Source organism: Poecilia latipinna, unplaced genomic scaffold (assembly GCF_001443285.1).
Source record: "Poecilia latipinna isolate Pla-1442-1.1 unplaced genomic scaffold, P_latipinna-1.0 Scaffold1603, whole genome shotgun sequence".
Classification (NCBI taxonomy): domain Eukaryota; kingdom Metazoa; phylum Chordata; class Actinopteri; order Cyprinodontiformes; family Poeciliidae; genus Poecilia; species Poecilia latipinna.
In genome coordinates this window covers 111,939-129,342 of record NW_015114219.1, presented here as the reverse complement: position 1 = coordinate 129,342, position 17,404 = coordinate 111,939, and the positions used below count along the sequence as shown (strand labels likewise).

General features: G+C 38.6%; 3 long non-coding RNA genes across 3 annotated transcripts in view; all 3 read right to left on the bottom strand.

Moving 5' to 3' along the window:
* Positions 1–900: 900 nt before the first annotated feature.
* Positions 901–5,231, bottom strand: LOC106963949 (uncharacterized). The gene is made up of 4 exons (XR_001428293.1): positions 5,147–5,231; positions 1,786–1,853; positions 1,612–1,718; positions 901–1,513 (listed from the first exon to the last, which is right to left on the bottom strand). It is a non-coding gene; the product is annotated as an uncharacterized LOC106963949 (long non-coding RNA).
* Positions 5,232–5,613: 382 nt separating this feature from the next.
* LOC106963948 (uncharacterized) lies at positions 5,614–12,014 on the bottom strand. Its single transcript, XR_001428292.1, has 3 exons — positions 11,948–12,014; positions 5,905–5,960; positions 5,614–5,684 (listed from the first exon to the last, which is right to left on the bottom strand). It is a non-coding gene; the product is annotated as an uncharacterized LOC106963948 (long non-coding RNA).
* A 4,525-nt stretch (positions 12,015–16,539) lies between these two features.
* The window catches only part of LOC106963947 (uncharacterized), a 1,222-nt gene continuing 357 nt past the window's right edge, over positions 16,540–17,404 (bottom strand). Inside the window, exons 2-3 of the long non-coding RNA XR_001428291.1 lie at positions 16,695–16,825; positions 16,540–16,584 (exon numbers count right to left, since the gene is read on the bottom strand). This is a non-coding gene — a long non-coding RNA (uncharacterized LOC106963947). The remainder of the gene's footprint in view (positions 16,585–16,694; positions 16,826–17,404) is intronic.

Sequence of the window (17,404 nt, the reverse complement as noted above, 5' to 3'; positions counted from 1 at the left end):
AAGGCATGAAAGCAAAATGAGATATTTCCTTTTTTTTGAAAAGTGAAGACAAAGATAGCTGCTGCTGTGTGTATGCACATGCTTATGGAGGTGTGTACATGTGTGTTATTGAGGAGGTAGACTGGCATTCTAAATTTGCTTTAATATGCCAAATAGACCTACATCAGAAAAATAATTACTGCCCTATTAATTGTGCATACCGAAGCTTCAGGCAAAAAACAGCAAATATTCCACAAACTTTCCAAGATCCTTTTGAGGTGGATCAATGAAAGCTTAAAGGTGTTTTCACATTACTCTGGTACACTTGGTTCGATTGGGGACCATGACTGAAGTTTGTTACATTTTCAGCTGGTGTGAGTCTCTTTCACATTGCACTGGGTCAAACAATTTTAAAACCTGTTCACCTCTTCACCTGTGGTGGCGTTGCATCAAGAACCACAGAACAAAATGACAAAAAACCTGGAAAAAATACATGAGTGGAACTTTCTTCTGGTAAACAGACTGAACTTACATAATGGTTTTCCAATCATTTTGACCACTCAAAGTGCTTTACACTATAGTCACATTCATCCATTCACACCAAATGCTCACACATTCATACACAGACATGCAGATCGGTAGGGAACCTGGGGTTAACAGGAGGAAGCTGAAATTGAACCTAAGACCCTCTGGTCACAAGGCAACGACTCTACCCACAGAACCACAGTCGCCCCAAAGATGGAGCAGCATCAGATTTAAGCTGTTGTAGCAACTTTTGCGTTTAAGTTTAATTAGCCCAATGCTATGTCAAATGAGAACAGGTGCCATTCTGTTAATGAGCTACATATCGAAGGCATCCAAGAAACAATCATCATGCAAAATAGGAACTGGTGTCATTCTTTTAATACTTGGTGACAACCATGTAAATGAATAACTGGTGTCAAAGCGGTGAGAAGAAACTCAAGGTTGTGACCTTCTTGAGTATCAACTTTCATATCTGTCTATGGGTTATGGACTACGGGTTCTTTTTCTGCCTGTACGGTAGTCAACTTTACCTCTCTGGAGGCTTCAAATGCTGCGAGTTTCCAGGTTAGTTTGTGTCTTGGTCGCTTCAAAGCTTATAGGCTTCTATTGTCTTCTCTTCTGTAAGCCTTTGAATGGCCAACATTAAACTTCATTTTAAAACTTGTTCCTTCTGAATTCTTCAGAGTGGATAGTTTTCCACAAACAGAGTTGAGTGTATATTGGCCAGAGAAATCTGGCTCCATTCTTCCCACTTTTCTTCCCCGTTTCCTCGTATTTAGAAGGAAGACTTCTTTGTGATTTACACCTAAAGTCATGAGACTGAACCAGATACTTGGCGTCAAGTCGGCTGCAATCTCTGAAGGGAAGACTGTTTCTCTCCCAAATGCACATCAGATGAAATGGGGAGCACTTTGTTGTGGTGTGTAGTTTCGACCTCAGGGAAAAGCGTGTGGCTTCCTAGATCAAATCCCAGTTGTTCTGTTGATTGTTGACCACCTTCTTTAGGGCGCTACAATGTAAGCAGCAGAACCCCCCCCAAAAAACCATGAACCGCTGTGAAAGAACAGAAAATATGTTTCCTCAACAGACTGAAATCATAGATTTTACCTCTTGATGTTGTCGTTGGTCTCTCCATCCAGACACTTTGTCTGGGGAAACTAAGCAGCAGTGATGCTTCTCTCAGTTCCAAGGAGTGGGCTTATTTTCTGGTTTACCTTTGGGTGGTTAATAATATTTGAAATCATCAAATGTGTATTAAAAATTTCCCACAAATTCACTCACCTCATTTACAAGTTCTCTGCCTCTGAAAACCAAGTCAGCAGGAGAAGTTGGAAGGCGTTGGTCGGCACCTATTAAATGAATTACAACTCAATTATAAAATATGCCTCAGTAGTAAAAGTAGTAGATGTACTGCCTATATAATGGGAAACAATGCAGTAATGAGAACTGTGGTTGGCTAACTCCTAATCTAGATTTATCCAAAAAAAACTTTTTTTTGCACTGATCCAAAATGTTAGCAAAAACTGTGTCCACTCGTTTTTTCTGATTTATTTTTCCTGTGAAACACAAAATGACAGAAAAGGTGATGAATAAATATATGAATCATATGTCACTTTGTTTTATATTTAATTAGCTGAACCCAGGAGTCTTACTGCCTAGCCTTCTTCACTTACAATAATAAATTATTTTAAACCAAGAGAGATGTTACTGAGAGAAAAAATCCAAACTGTGCGTTTAAGGGCAAATTAGCAAAACACCATGAAGTACTATGAAATCAATCCTCATGTAACTAAAAATAACAAAATATAGCTATAAAACAATGTTTTCTGAAACTAATAAAACAGCAACTTCTTGCTCTTCAAAGTTTGAACTGACTGCGTCTTGTTTTGAAGTAGGATGTCACTGTGCTGCTAGCGTCTGATTTTGAGCTAACTTTGCTAATGTGACATAGAGGTACTTTTCTCTTCAATGCCATTTGCTTTGTAAGATAAAAAGCAGAATTGTTTTTTAAGATTGGAATAACAAATGTTTCTATTATTTACCTTGCATAACAGATGCCAGAATGTTTTTTTTTTACATCAACAAAACAGCTAGCTACTGTACATGTTTCTATTTAGAAACTGTCAAACTCTTCAGTCTTCATGTCTTTTCTACTCGACTATCAACATAAATTCCTCCTAAATGACTCGTTAAAACGACTCTGCAGAGGCTTCTGCCACACCTATAAATCAGCAGGAAGTTTGCTGTTTATTGGATGAGGTGGGAAAGAAGAAAAATCCGTTGGAGCTTCCAGCAGCAGAGGTGCTGGCATAAAGAGCCAGTAATTGAACTTAATTTAATGGAGCCACTTTTTCACATCCTGGAAGATCCACATCCTCGGTTCTCTTTACATAAGAGTAGACAACATTATGGCTAAATGCTCTTTGAACAGTAAATTATGCAAAGCTATTTAGGTGTGCAGAATATAAACACAGAGCAAGAGATTCCTCTATTTCCACTTTAATGATGATTTACTGCGTAAAACCGATACATGACATTAAATAGTCAACTGCAATGGAGATTTTTTTAGCAACTTTTCAGAGTTGTATGAACCTAATTAGCTGCTGAAACTTTTGATTCAGTTGAAAAATGATCTAGCTGGTAGAGAACAACCTTGTTTTCAACCTCATTCTGATATGTTTAACATTAACAATTTATCTGACTGACCTTTAAACAGGATTTTTCTAGCTTCTTGTGTCTAATTGGAAGCCAATGAGAAACTACAGCACATGTTAATTAGGATATTAAAAATTCACCACGGTACTTCTAAAGATCTCTCAACTTTAACATTTCACAAATATTAATTAATGGATGTGGTTTTTAAAGGGGCAGCATTGTGTGGTTTTCAGCCACATAGTATCATTTTATAGTACAATCAGGTAACTGTTGCCTTCAGTTGTTAAAAAAAAGCTACATATCAAATATGACTTTAAATTTTGATCTCAAATTTCTTTAATGTCTTGAAATTGGGCCTCTTGCTTTAAAACGTCCTGCTCTTTCTAAAACTCTGCCTTCAGGAAGTCCTCACAACGGTGTTCCTCTGCTGACCCTTTAACAATGTTTTTACCAAGGTTTCACTGAGAAATAGCACGTAAAATGAGCTCAGCAGGCACACAATTTCATCAAACGTTTGCTAATTTCTGATGGCTAGTTTCTGATGGCTAGTCTTAAGGAGCTGATGGTTGGGGAGGGTTGCTCTGTGAATAGGAAGCTCTGAGGAGGAACTTTGGCCTTGAAGGCGGAGCTAGGCCCACCCGAGTGTTTGGCACAGCTGAATGGTTCCCGTTGAAGATTAAAGGATTTCTTAAAGATGCATGAAAGAATCAAGCCAACACTCCAGCTATGGTTTTGATGTGGAAATAGTATAACATGATTTAAAAGCTCAGAAAAGTCAATATTCTATAATACTGCCCCTTTAAATGTATATTATTTATGAAGGTTTCTTCATAACTGAATATGTCAGTCACACAGTATATCTTTAGGAAAGTGTGGGGTTTGATAGGATAACCAAGCAACCATATATAAAGCAATATTATAAGCCTTTAACATCCAATGGACAATTGTTAAATGAGAACAGTAAGATTATGGCACAACTGCAGACCTACAAAGACATGGCCACCGACCTAAACTGACCGGTCATGCAAGCAGATAATTGTGATCCTGGCAGTGCTGCAGCGAACCAAAGCCAGGCAGGCTAACCTGTAGACCCGACAAATGTAAGTCACGCCCTTTACAAATGGCCTTTGTAAAAGAGTGGCAAGAAGAAAAACTGGTGAAGCTTTTTGGCCTTTATGCGTAACATTGTGTGGCGATACAGGATAACTGTACAAAGCTGGCTGAACTGGTAGTGTTATGTAAAATTGACTTTTTGAGCTTTACATCATATGTTGTTCCATCAACAAAAACATAGCTGGAGTGCTGCCTTGATTCTTTAAATCATATTTGAGAAATCCTTTAATCTCCCGTGGCAACCATTCAGCTGTACGATGCGATTGGGAGGGGCCAGTGCAGCTTTCAACGGTGAAGCTCTTTCTCATTGCTGGAGTTTCCAAACTTCAAATCATCCACTCAGCTCCTTCAGACTAGCCAGCAGCAATTAGCAAACAGCTGATTGAACTGTGCATTTGTGGAGCTCATTATAGGAGCTACTTGTTAGTGCAACACTGGTAAAAACGTTGTTAAAGTGTTAATAGATAGTTATAGCAATGTGCTAATGACTTCCTGAAAGCAGAGTTTTAGAAAAAATATCGATACCACATCAATATCAGTGTCGGATCGGTACTAATGTGATAAGATTGATTCTTTAGTTTAAGATTGTTTCTTGGACTTTTACTTTTGCATTGTAGTTTGTTTAGAAAACAATGCACACACATGTTTTTCATATATTGTTTCTGGTTGTCATGCAAATATGTTTTAGTATTTTAGGCACCTATAAACTTGATCTAAATTCTGTCCAAGGTTTTAGCAAGATAATTCAAAATAAACAGGTTTGGTGATATATCATACTTAAATAGTAAGTATCGGTACAAGTATTGGTATCACCTATACTGTCCCTGTAGTTACTTAGTTTTGGATCAATACCAAAATATGCAATTTCACTCACCAGACTTTTCAGAAGTTTCAGAAACATTGGAGCCTTTCCTTTAACTTCACCATCTTGTACAGCTTTGTGTTCATCAGGTCACATAGAACCTGATAGATGTAGAAAACATCAAGGGCTATGAATACCTGCAAGGCACTGTATGTTACAGAAGGATGAGATTAAACCCTGGAGGTTTTTATCACACATAATCTAAATTACATTTTCACCTTTTAATATAAATTGCAATGTGTTTGCAGTTGTACACTTCTGATATTTTGCTGCAGCATCTCAGATATCACAGAAAAACCCACTGACAAGCATCGCACTACAAGGGGCAACACTTGGTAAACTTGACATAAACTAATGGTCATATCTAACAAATTGGGGCCACAGTTAGAGGTGCACTGGTGTCAGACAACCAGGGGGAAGAGAGATAAAAAGTGATTAAAGATCAAAAGAGGGAACAGAGTCAGATAAATAGTGTCTTGCCTTCTTCCTCGTCCCTCCTTCCCTCCCTGCTCCTGTCTCGCTCTGTGCCGCCTGTGCAGAGGACAGCTCACTCGATGAAAATCAAATGTTGATAAAGAGAAAATTGCATTGGATGATGGCGAGGAAAACAGGAAAGATACACGCAGAAAAGTCCCAGAGGAGATACGAGGAGGGGAGAGGAGGGCGGAAAAAAAGCACGAGATGTTATAACAGATATACCCCAACAAACCAGAAAAAAAAAAAATGCCTGCACATCATTTGAACAACATTTGTTAAACAGACACACCAACCTTTTCCCTTGGGTTTTTATCTTGGTACGCTGGTACGACGAGGAAACCGTTTTACCCTGGAAACAAACAAATTTACAGAGAAATTGGTCCTCTAGTTGTGCTGCTTTACTCGTTTGCGGACACCTCACTTCTCTCATTACGCTCCATTACGGCACCCAATCAAAGATGGAGGAGATTTCCCTCCACAGGTAATAAGAAATCAAGTCAACAGCCTATTGTCCTCTTTGCAAGGCCACTGATCTGGGAGGGCAGATGAGCATTTTTTAGGCTTCAGACCATGCAAACTTTAACAGAATCTAATTTGACAATCAAAGAATGATGTTTAGTAAATTTGATCTGGGCTCCAATGGATTTTACAACAATTAAATGCTCACTTTACTACATCCAAGCAGGGTCAAAAATGAACCATCATCTTCCTACTAGTTCTTGTCTTCTTATTTGGTGTTTTTTACCAAAATCAGAAATCAGGAGACCAGAGACGACTACTGGAGTTGATGCCAGAGACTAGTACAAACAATACAAAGAATAACCATATTTAGGAGAAATTAAAGTGAACACCACAAAAACACAAAACATAGAAGAACCCAAGAAAATACAAATACACTATACTGCAGTTAACTTTCAACATGGATGTGCACAGTGTTTTCAAACATGCAAAAAGGCAGATCCAAATGTCCCCACTAAATGGCGCCGGTCCGCATGATGTCCAACGAAAGAGTCCATGAATTTATTTGTCCAACTATATGAGGGGGAAAATGTCCAAGTGCAATTTGTCCTCAACGGACAGTTAGCTAGTCTTTTTTTCAACGGTTGTGTACACAAATCAGATGCAATTATATCCACAACCTGTATGTCTTTAAGACAACATAGACATTTGACATAAACACTTACATTAAACTCATATATTGAGTTTTATAAGTTGAATCGGGTAATAACTGGCTCCAAATGCCACCCAAACAATTAGCATCAACTACAAACAAACATTTCATTCACTACTCACCGATTCCGTTCACAGTTCAGTGCATGACAAACTTCATGGCTCCAACCTCACTGGTAGTTGAGATCTAAATCATATTTGTACTGTGAGCCTTAAAGTGCATAAAGAACAGAGTTCTTTAGTTGTTTGGGAGCTTTGTCTCCCTCTCTCACCTGACTGGGGAAAGCTGGAGCAGGCCTGTATTCCTACCACTCCAGACGCAGTGATTGGCTGGATCCATCATGTAATTAAATGACTCTCATACTAACCAATAGTAATGCATCTGGAGCAGTAAAGGGATGCTCAAGGGCAGATTTTATCCTGGGTTGCATATAGTTAATGAAACCGCAGCTTGTGGCTGGCAGCAACACATATCTAGTGGATCACACAGACTAGACTGCAGGTCTAATCGCTGTGTTTGCATTAAATAAACGTAATTAAAATCACACATGAATAAATTTGTTCGTGTGATAAATCCATTAAAAATCAGGCTGGACCATCGTCCTCCAAACACTTCCTGTTGTCTTCTTAATTTTTTAAAGAAACATCTGATTGTTTATTCATGTGACTTCTTTCAAGTGAAAAAAAAAATGTTTCCATTGCAGTTTTGTGAAATACACAGATTTTGAAACGGCTGAAAAGCCACTTCGTTCTACTGCAAAAACTTTTTATTGAAAAAATTAACTTGTTTCCATTGAGCGAATTTATTTTTATAATTTCATTTTGCGCTAATTTATTATCAATCAAAATGGCAGTATTCACTCCCCTGGATGAGCACGTAGGAGCAGCTCAGCAGGAGGAGTGCAGTGTGTTGACTTTTCTCTCATGCTTCGCTTGTTTGTAGCAACAGAGAAGAACAAGCTCTCATTATTTATCATCCACCATTGTTTTTGTTTTCCTAAACTAGCTAGCATTACCCTTTTTATAGTGTGTACCTGTGTGTCATTTATGTATTTTATTTGTTATTTTCATGATTAAATCAGTCTTCAAGACCGGTCCTCCAGGCAGGGAAGTTTTTCACGAGCACCCTGAGTGAAACAATTAGGCCTTTAGCAGGACTCTGGAAAAATTGACTGAGGTCTCAGCAGGTGATTCAGCTATTTGATTCAGTTGTGTGGGACCAGGGAGAGACATTTAAGAGTCCCTGGACACCAGCACTCCAGGCCCGAATTTGAGCACCCGGGCTCTATTTTATAGTGTTCAAAACCAGCTGCTGTTGCTGTGTGTATTGGCTTTTGCCTGTGTACGTCCATATTGATTATTAGGTTTGCTTATATTCAAACAATTCTTTTCCTTTTATTTTCACTCATCCAAGGTGTCATAGCTCCAAGGTATACCACTGAAATGGTCCTACTGATGTTAGATGAAGAGATTCTTACTCCTGCACACACACACACACACACACACACACACACACACACGCATGTATGCAAAATAGATATTCATTTTGTTCAACTGCTGTTGTGCAGTTTTCTTTTCCAACTTTCACAAGTTTTTAAAAAATGCTCAAAAAGTTACGAATAAAATGATCTGAACTTTAAAATCATTCCAGTGTGGACAAACTTATAATACGAGATATATAAAAGCATTGATTCTAATGCGGCTCATTTTTACCCCCTCTTATGGAAGAGTGTGGTGTCCAAATGCTAGTCAGTGCTGTCATTTGGCGGCAGCACTGGGATGACCTAATGTGAGTGGTTTGTTATGCTGCCCAAACTCATGATAGAAAATGTTTTTCTTTTATTCCCTCCAAATTATTAGTTATTACACACATTGAAGCAATATGTACAATAAAGATGTGTGTGTCCTCAAACCACGATTATTAGCAATGAATGTCCACATTGCACTTTAGTGGGGTACAAATGATCAGGAGAACAAATAAAGTCTGTGTTCTGTTGCTGTTAGGCTCACAAAAAAGTTACAGTCTTTAAAAAGTTAAAATAGATAAAAAACATAAATGGGCTAAAAACCTGTTAAGAATAATTGATAAATTATATTTCAATGGGTTTATTCAATATTGGGTTAGTTGGTGCCACAGTTATAATAGATATTGTAAAACAATTTATCAAACAAAATGATATTTACTTAATATGCTATGCAGAATAAAGCCTGCAACTAAGCAATGCAGCAGCTTTCTACATCTGCCTCTTGGCCTCTACTATCCAGGGTTACCATGCCAACTCCCCCCACCACAGTCGCAGAGGGGCAGCACCATCACCAAGACAAAATGACACTTATTAAATCGTTTCACAAATTAAGTGGTGCCACAAGCATTTTTTTCTTCTCTAATTCTAATTCGTGTTGCAGTCTGCATCACAGTACATTGAAATTTACTGAGGTTCTGGTTGTTATAAAAAGTTTCATAATGACTCTTTTTGCATCAACAAGATTGGATAAAATCAGATTTAGATTTACAAGTAAAAAAAATGAGTGAAACGTGCTTGTTCATCCAAAGCTTCCTTTAGAGTCTGAATGAAAAATGTTCCTTCTGCTCACTTTTGTTCACATAGCCTGACCTTTGTGTCAGCGATGTTAAATCCCTCTGACCATTTACATTTAGTCATTCTGCAGTTATTTTTTTTCCCCAACCTGGAACACAAACTCATCCGGTGAAGCATGAGGGTCCTATTTCCATTTTTTGTACAAAACGATTACTCGTAAAATGTTCAAGAAGAGTGACGATCTGAACTGTGGGATGGATGGGATGACAAAGACCAGGCAGGATTTAAATATAGGTCACTGTAATAATGTACATGATGGATGCGATGCCTCCCATTACTGGACCATGACTGCTAAAACTTTCATGACGCCTTACAGCAATGAGAGAAGGCAGGAAATAAAACAATAATTATGCCTGTTACAGAGTCACACAACGTGGCTAATAAACAACCCAAGGGTGGATTCACACCTAACACGATGTTCCTTTTTTCCAAAGGTCGTTTTCCCAAGAGTTCCCGAGAGCAAGAGTTTGTTTCCCCCATTGGTCTGGACCTTTAATGCAGGTGTGAATACACTCAAGAGAACCATGATGTGGACTGAACAACTGGATTGAAACCCACTTTTTGAGGTGTGGTTTGCTTCTGGCGTGAAAACAGACCAGTCTGAATGCAAACCAACTACAAGAAATGTTTGTCTTTTTGGACTTTACGAGCCACGGTTACCGGGTATTACGGTAAAAATGAGCTTTTCAGTGGTGCTGGCGGTACTCTTAGTCGATGTAGTGTTGCTAATGCTACCACTGTCTGTACTGATATTGCACCTGATTTACTGCTGCCAGCATGTTGTAGGTCAGAACACGCAGAGCATCTCACCTCATGATCATGTTGCATTTTTCATGTTACACATTTTCCAGTGCATTTTATGTGCTAGACTGGGACAAAGCAAGAAGCACAAAATTAAGAAGATACCTGCTGCCAGTAAACGGGGTCCGTCTCTCTGTGATTCATCTACATTCAGCTGCTCTACGAAGGCCTCCGAGGATTGTTGGAGAACATTAGAGAACAAACGGCATCATGAAGACCAAGGAGGGGGTTAGGTTGTAAAACAATACCCTAAGCATTCAACACCTCAGTCTCTAATTCAACATATGAAACTAGAAAGAGTATAGCACAACTGCAACGCTATCAAGACATGGCTGTCCAGCTTATCTGACAAACTGGGCCAGCAGAGCATCAATCAGAGACGCAACCAAGAGGCTTTTGTAGAGGAACTGCAGAGATTCACAGCGCAGGAGGAATAATCTATCCACAGGACAACTGAGTCATCCACCTTCATCTGGTCGTTATGAAAATGTAGAGAAGAGAAAGCAGTTAAATGAAAGCCTAAAAAATACTGTGTGCCGTTTTCCACAAACCATGTAGAAGACAACAAGTGCTTCGGTCAAATGAGGTCAAGATTGAACTTTCTGGGCTACATGATCTGTGTGGCAGAAAACTAACAAAATCCTTCTTATACAAGATAACAAGACTTTAGTTTGCTCAGTTCTGCCTGCTTTGAGCTCCTTTCAGAACGAGCTGTTCCAAGGGCCTCGTCACTTTAAATGCCCACCAACTCAACGTTTACGCTCTCATGTAAAAATGGCTTTCAAATGCAACAGAGCAGAAGTGGCGCCTCCTGCACAATCAACAAGAATGCAGCATTTAGCTGACGTCATACTGCGGTAGAACCAGCTGACCAAACGTGCTGGAGCTCTGCTTGGGTTGCTAGGTGAGGGGAACGGCCTGCTGATTTGTGACTTTACAAGGTTTTTGAAGTGGCTCATTTTACAGACATCAAAAACATTAACTTTGTTATGGGGTTGTTTCTGTGTGGGGTTTTTCCTGTGTTCCGCTACTTTTAGTCAGGTTTTATTTTAGGTTTCAAGTGTTTTCTTGTGTGTGCTTCCTGTTTTCCTTCTCTGTTCCTTGTGTCCCCTGATTAGTAATTTGCTACACCTGTTTCTTAGTGATTTAAGTTCAGGTTTGGCGCGGCAGTCTCGTCTAAGTTGTGTCTGAGTCTAGTCAGAGTTCATTCTGAATTTATTGGCGTTGGTTGTACCTTGTGAGTCCGATCTGAGAATTTTGACTGAAATGAAGATTAAAAGCATTAAGAGACGAAGGAGAAAGCCTCATGGTTCCTGTCAAAACACCATTCCTGACAAACTTATTGACAAAATCCAACTACATTTCTTTTTTAAGCGCTTTGACCATTTTCAAAAGCAGTGAAAACCCCAGTGGAAGTACAAAAAAGTGAAAATTGTCAATTTTGCATATTAGGTACCCTTTAAAAAAGTGTTGAAACCCATTCCAATGTCTTTCTACTTTACCGTTGTGTATAACTTTACATTGCTGTGCCACAATCAAGTGCTTTAAAAAGAATTCAGGACATTTTATTCTGTGAAACAGATGAATACTTTGATGAAAGGTTGTGTGGATCTCATGTTGTGTGTTTCCAGTAAGAAGCAAAACATTCATTAAAGCAACTTTGAGACAAGGAGAATATATCTCACCAACAAACTTTTGTCTTTTTTTTTCTTTCTGCCCTCTTCCAGTAAATTTCTGTCCCTGTAGCCATCTGCTGTTGACTGACCTTGAGAGATGGTTCCACCTGGCGCAACTTCAGTAGCAAAGCGACGCTTCTTGTTCATTTGGTATAAATAATGCAGGTTTTCCAAATTGATCACTGACTGGAACTGACTGGCTGCAAAGCCAGCCCTATTTGCTGTCAGAGAAATTAAATAAATATAAACCCACTGACAAAAAGAAGAAGGAAAAAAAAACACAGGAGAAACAGGAGGGGAAAATTAAATCAGTGTGCATGTGAGTCAGCTGGTCCCACAGAAGTTCAATTGAAGTAAGATTGAGAGAGAACCATTTATCATTTTGAAGACCTTAGCATGAATGAAGCAGCCCATCAATAGACGGATACACAGTGTGTGGACAGTCCACTACGGTGAAGAGTCTCGCCGATCACAGGTGGGAAGGAAAAACAAGTGATTAACTTGGTGAATTGGCATAAAAGCAACAACCTCTTTTCCATTACCGCTGATACAGGGTGAAGATAACATGTGCAATTTTACTTTTACAAAGTACATCTGTTACGGCCCGGCTCAGACGGCCGCAACAAAAAATAGGGAGGACACGACAACCAGAATAATTATTCAGCCTTCAGAGGCATTTATTAAAAATTACTGTCTAGGGAATAATGAGCGGCAGCCCAAGATGTGATAAACCAGCCTGGTGCTCCCCTAGCCTCCCCCCAGCCTGGTGCTCCCCCAGTCATGGACCCGGTTGGCCCCCACAGGACTCTGCTGGCCACATAATCAGAGGCACCTCCCACAATCAAGGACCTTAATTGACAAACAATTTACCTGCCACACAGCCACACAGCAGGGCCGTCACAGCATCTTAGAATGCAATAATTGTTGTAAAATCGTTTACAAGTGTCAATAGTTTGCGGTTTTTATGTCAGTGTAATATTCAACTTGTTGGATAAACTCTTGCTACAATGGATGCTCACATGCTAAATGTCACAGTAAGTAAAGATGAAACGATGAGAGGGCGGGGAGAAAACCTGGATTTATCACAACTGATGTTGGCATCACAGGAATAACCGATAATGTCACCACTACATGGTTTTTCTGATATTGTGCCTCTTTGTTTATCTGTTGTGTTCAGAAATGTTTCAGTCTCTAGAGAACCTCAGCATCTCTTGGTTCTACCTCAGAACTTCACTCCATTATTAGTTAACCTTTGTTCATACATGTGTTTCCATTACCCACAAAGTTGCGCAAATTGAAATTACTAAAAGAAATTTGCTCAACTTCTTTTAGGCAATTCTGAAAATACACGTTTTTCTCTAAAATGTTTTAGCACTAGAATGAGGTAGTTTCTCATCTGAATTGAAATACACGCATTTCACATAACACTTTTTTCACATCACAAATCACTTCGTCAACAAGCAGACGTTACTACGAAGAAAACAGCAGGCAGTAGGAGGAGATCTTGGTTAGTTTTTGTTGCAGCTCAGGCATTGTATAGTTCATAAAAGTTGCGTGGCCACTCCAAAGTATAAAGGGTTTGTTGCTCAACGCCTGAATAAGACATTTCCCCTAAGGAGCACCGTGACTGAAATATGAATATAACTCATGTAACTGTTTACATTTGTCGCTGCTATGATTTTGAATGACCTGTCATGTGAACAAGATTACTTGTATGACTTTAATTTAATGTAGCCCATTTAATTTATTCAGTAGAAATATGTGTGTGTGTGTGTGTGTGTGTGTGTGTGTATTTTTTTATTTTTCTTACATTGACAGAATATTGACACAGTTTTGTGCAAATTTGTAATGGAAACAGAGCTCACTATGCAATCACCCAACAAACTTTCTGGTTCGGTATTCAGTCTACACTAAGATTTCAGAAAAACACAGGATGGCCCAGGGAATTTATAATGAACATGTTTGGAGACGTTTTTTGGTAAAACAAATAGAACAGTGAGAAAACATATTAATACAGATATTAAATGTATTTCAGAAATGACTAGAGACATCTTCAATAAATATCCAGGGGAGTTGTGGAAATGTTCAACATAGGAAATGATTGCAGGAATGATATAGTTTGATTCATATAAATAAATATATATATATTTTACTGGTGGGGTTTGTAATCAAAATAAATAAATAAACAAACAGTGGCTGGTGAAATGTCTGAGTGGCCGGTAAAAAATGGAGAAAATGTTTAATTTCCACTCCTGGTTGATCTTTGCTTGTTTTTGGCCGACTACTCGACATTACTCCACTTGCTGTGCTGCTATTTTTTCCCTCCAGTTCATGAGTGTATGACTTGACTTGAATTGCCGATTTGCTCCATGGTCCCTGAACTCATGCTATATAGATAGATTACACACAGAGCTATGCATTATAAGCATCTAAAATGGCTGAACTAACTTTGGACTTGAGAGAAGCAGGAGGCCAGAACCAGCAGATGTCTTGGCTCCAAAAATCATCACCAACAGTGGAAACTTCCCACTGGACATAAACCAGCTTGACTTCTGTGCCTCTCTGCTCTTCTAGACTCTTGATAGATGTTCAAAGGAAATGCAAATTTTTATTTCACTTTAAAAGAGGACCACTGAATAATGCCGGTAGCTCATGTCCTTTATACCTTTGTGTATGTTGGTTCTTAAAGCTCTGACATTAGCTGCAGTCCACTCCTTGTAAATTCCCACCAAATTACCAAATTGGCTTTTGCTTTACAATCCTCTTAAGCCTGCATTACATCCTATTGCTTCTACACCTTTTTCTACCACAACTTGTACTACTTTCCTTCAGCTGTGATCACCAGTGACTTATTCAACTTGACAACGGCCAAGTCAGCGGCTTTCTCAGTGATTGCACAGGTCATAACACTTATTTCTTATTTTATTAGAGGTGATTTCTTTGTCTTCTGTTATATTTTAATTTTCTACAAAGCTAAATGTAGCATTTTAAATACCAAAAAAGCCTTAAGAAACCTCAACTGAATAAAAGATTGAAATATATCAATTTGTGGCGAATGCAAAAGTTTTGGTTCTTTATTTGAATTGAGATAAACATTTCAATGATATTTTATTTCTTCTGGTATAAAAATATCTGAAGAAATATTTTCATGCTTGAATATTGTATATATATGAATCTAAATATACAAGATAAACATATTTGTCATTTTTTCATAGTTGGATGAGTTTGTGTTGTGTGAATTTCAACACTCTTGGTTCTGGTTGCTATGTGGCTTTTGCAATATCCTGAATAACACATTTTGCATGTAGTTATTTTAAACTCCTCCTGCTCGTCTAATCTTTATCCTACATTCTATACTGATGATAGTAAATATGTTTTATAGCCTGACATGATTATTTTTACTACCATCATTAAAACCAGAAAAGAGCTTGCATATTTTTTAGAACAATGACATTCGTCCTTCTCGCGCTGAACAAACACTCCTCCGAGAGCCTCTCTATGTTTAGGTCCACGGCCTTACTCAAGCACTGGTTATATTTTTATGCTGTTTGTGCTTTTGCACTTTCTTGTGTTGCGATGTAAGACAAATACGGCACATTAATGATATGTGTGGGTGGGATGTTCGGAGGCTTTCACATTGTAGATGAGTTCTCCTTTAATGGCCTCCACAAAAGCTCCAAACTCAGCTGGAAATGTTGTTCTCCCCCGTCTCGGTTCGTCTGCCTGTCCTTTCAAGTCGTCCTATTTTCTTCGTTGCCTGCTCTCACGCCAGCAGATACAGTGGGCCAGGGGAATAAAGATGTACAGTTTGGAACGTAATAACAGAAAACCACGCACTGAAGAGGCATACATTTAAATCCACTAATTGACACACATGGGTCTGGAGTAAATAAGGAAAAAACAACAACAAAAAAAACACTTGGTTGCCATCTTGGCACATAGTTTACTGAAGCAGATCATAATGATGCAGCTCAGTGGATGGGCAAAGGCAAGGTTAAAAACAACAGCAACGTGCCATTTCGTGATGACGGGGAGCAGGAGCATTTTAACGTAGAAAGTTCCCGTTGACAAAAATGGGGTTATGAAAGCAGTGCTAAAAGCTGCAATTTGGCCCGGCATCACACAGATTACCACATCTCACCACAATCCTCTTTGAAGACAAAGTCAAAGTGCTTCGAACCTTGTCCCATAATTTTATTGTCGCAGCTTTTCCCCAGAATCAAAAAACACAGATATAGATATGTACATGCGGGCGCAATTTGTTCCCCTCTTTTAAAAAATGTGGGTGAACGTAGAAAACTATTTTTGAGGGTTTTGGTGTTTGCATGACTTTCGGGGTTTCTGTCACTTGTGGAAAAAAATGATTCATAAGCAGGTCAATAGAAAAATGTATTTAGAGTATTCAAAAATAATAAAGAGAAAAATGTTTTCACCTGGATCAGCGACTCCCCATGTCAGAATATTAGTTGTAATATCCAATAAACTCAACCGTTGGTGGAGTTCATCTAATATATTTCTATCTTGTCTTTGTTGGCGCCGTAAAGTGTCCAACTGTTCATGCAGCGATCGTACTTCATTATTAATTTGATTAATTCTAATATTTATAATATTTTCTACCGCCCGATCGCCATCAGGATTGTAACCTGACAGGTCCTTCGTGTAAAAGATTTTCTTCTTTTTAGGTTGAGAAGAAACTGTTTTGTCTTCTGTAATTTCCAATTCAGTTCTAAAAGACAGAAAAGTCTTGTTACAAAACAAGAAGCTTTGTTTGATTTTTATATAAAATTGCATCTTGCCATCTGAGTTCTCAAATGGAAATAACATTGGTAAACATACATCAATCACAAACGGTGGCAAGCCAGTGGCCTCTGCTGCTGCTCCAACCAGTGGAGATCCCACCCTGGTCATCCCTTCTTCATATGGCTTCTTGAAGAAGACCTTTGCTTCCTCCGAGATATTTGTTCTCTCTTATAATGAAACAATAAAAAAACAGAGCATTTGCAAAAAAATAAAAAATAATATTCAGGACAAACGCATATTATCTTGCTGTGTAGCTCATTGTTTAAGAGATGTTACACATACCTCTTCTTCACATTGATCCTAAAACAAAGACAGAAAAACACAACCATGACTATGAATAAACAGAAGGTAACTGTTTTTTCTGGTATGTGATAAATAAATATTTGCATGCATTGTGCTTGCAGGGTATCCCCCAGAAAACCTGATAAGCCCAGTGGTTGGGTGTGACGGCAGTCAGTCATCCCGTAGCCTGTCGTGTTTTTGAGTTAAAAAGTTTAAAGTTGACGGGAAATTTGAAATTATATTTTGATAATTATGTGTTATTGAAAGATTGGAAGATTAACACCCAAACAATAACTATAAAGTCGTAAAAGATGCAAACATTTGACAAAAACTAGAATAAATAAACAATGCTTAGCCTGGTGGCGGCACAAATAAAGACTGGTGGCCCCACCAGGCTTATAATACGCTGTGGGAAACCCTGAAATGTATTGAACTGTATGATAGAATCCTACCATTCAATCAAT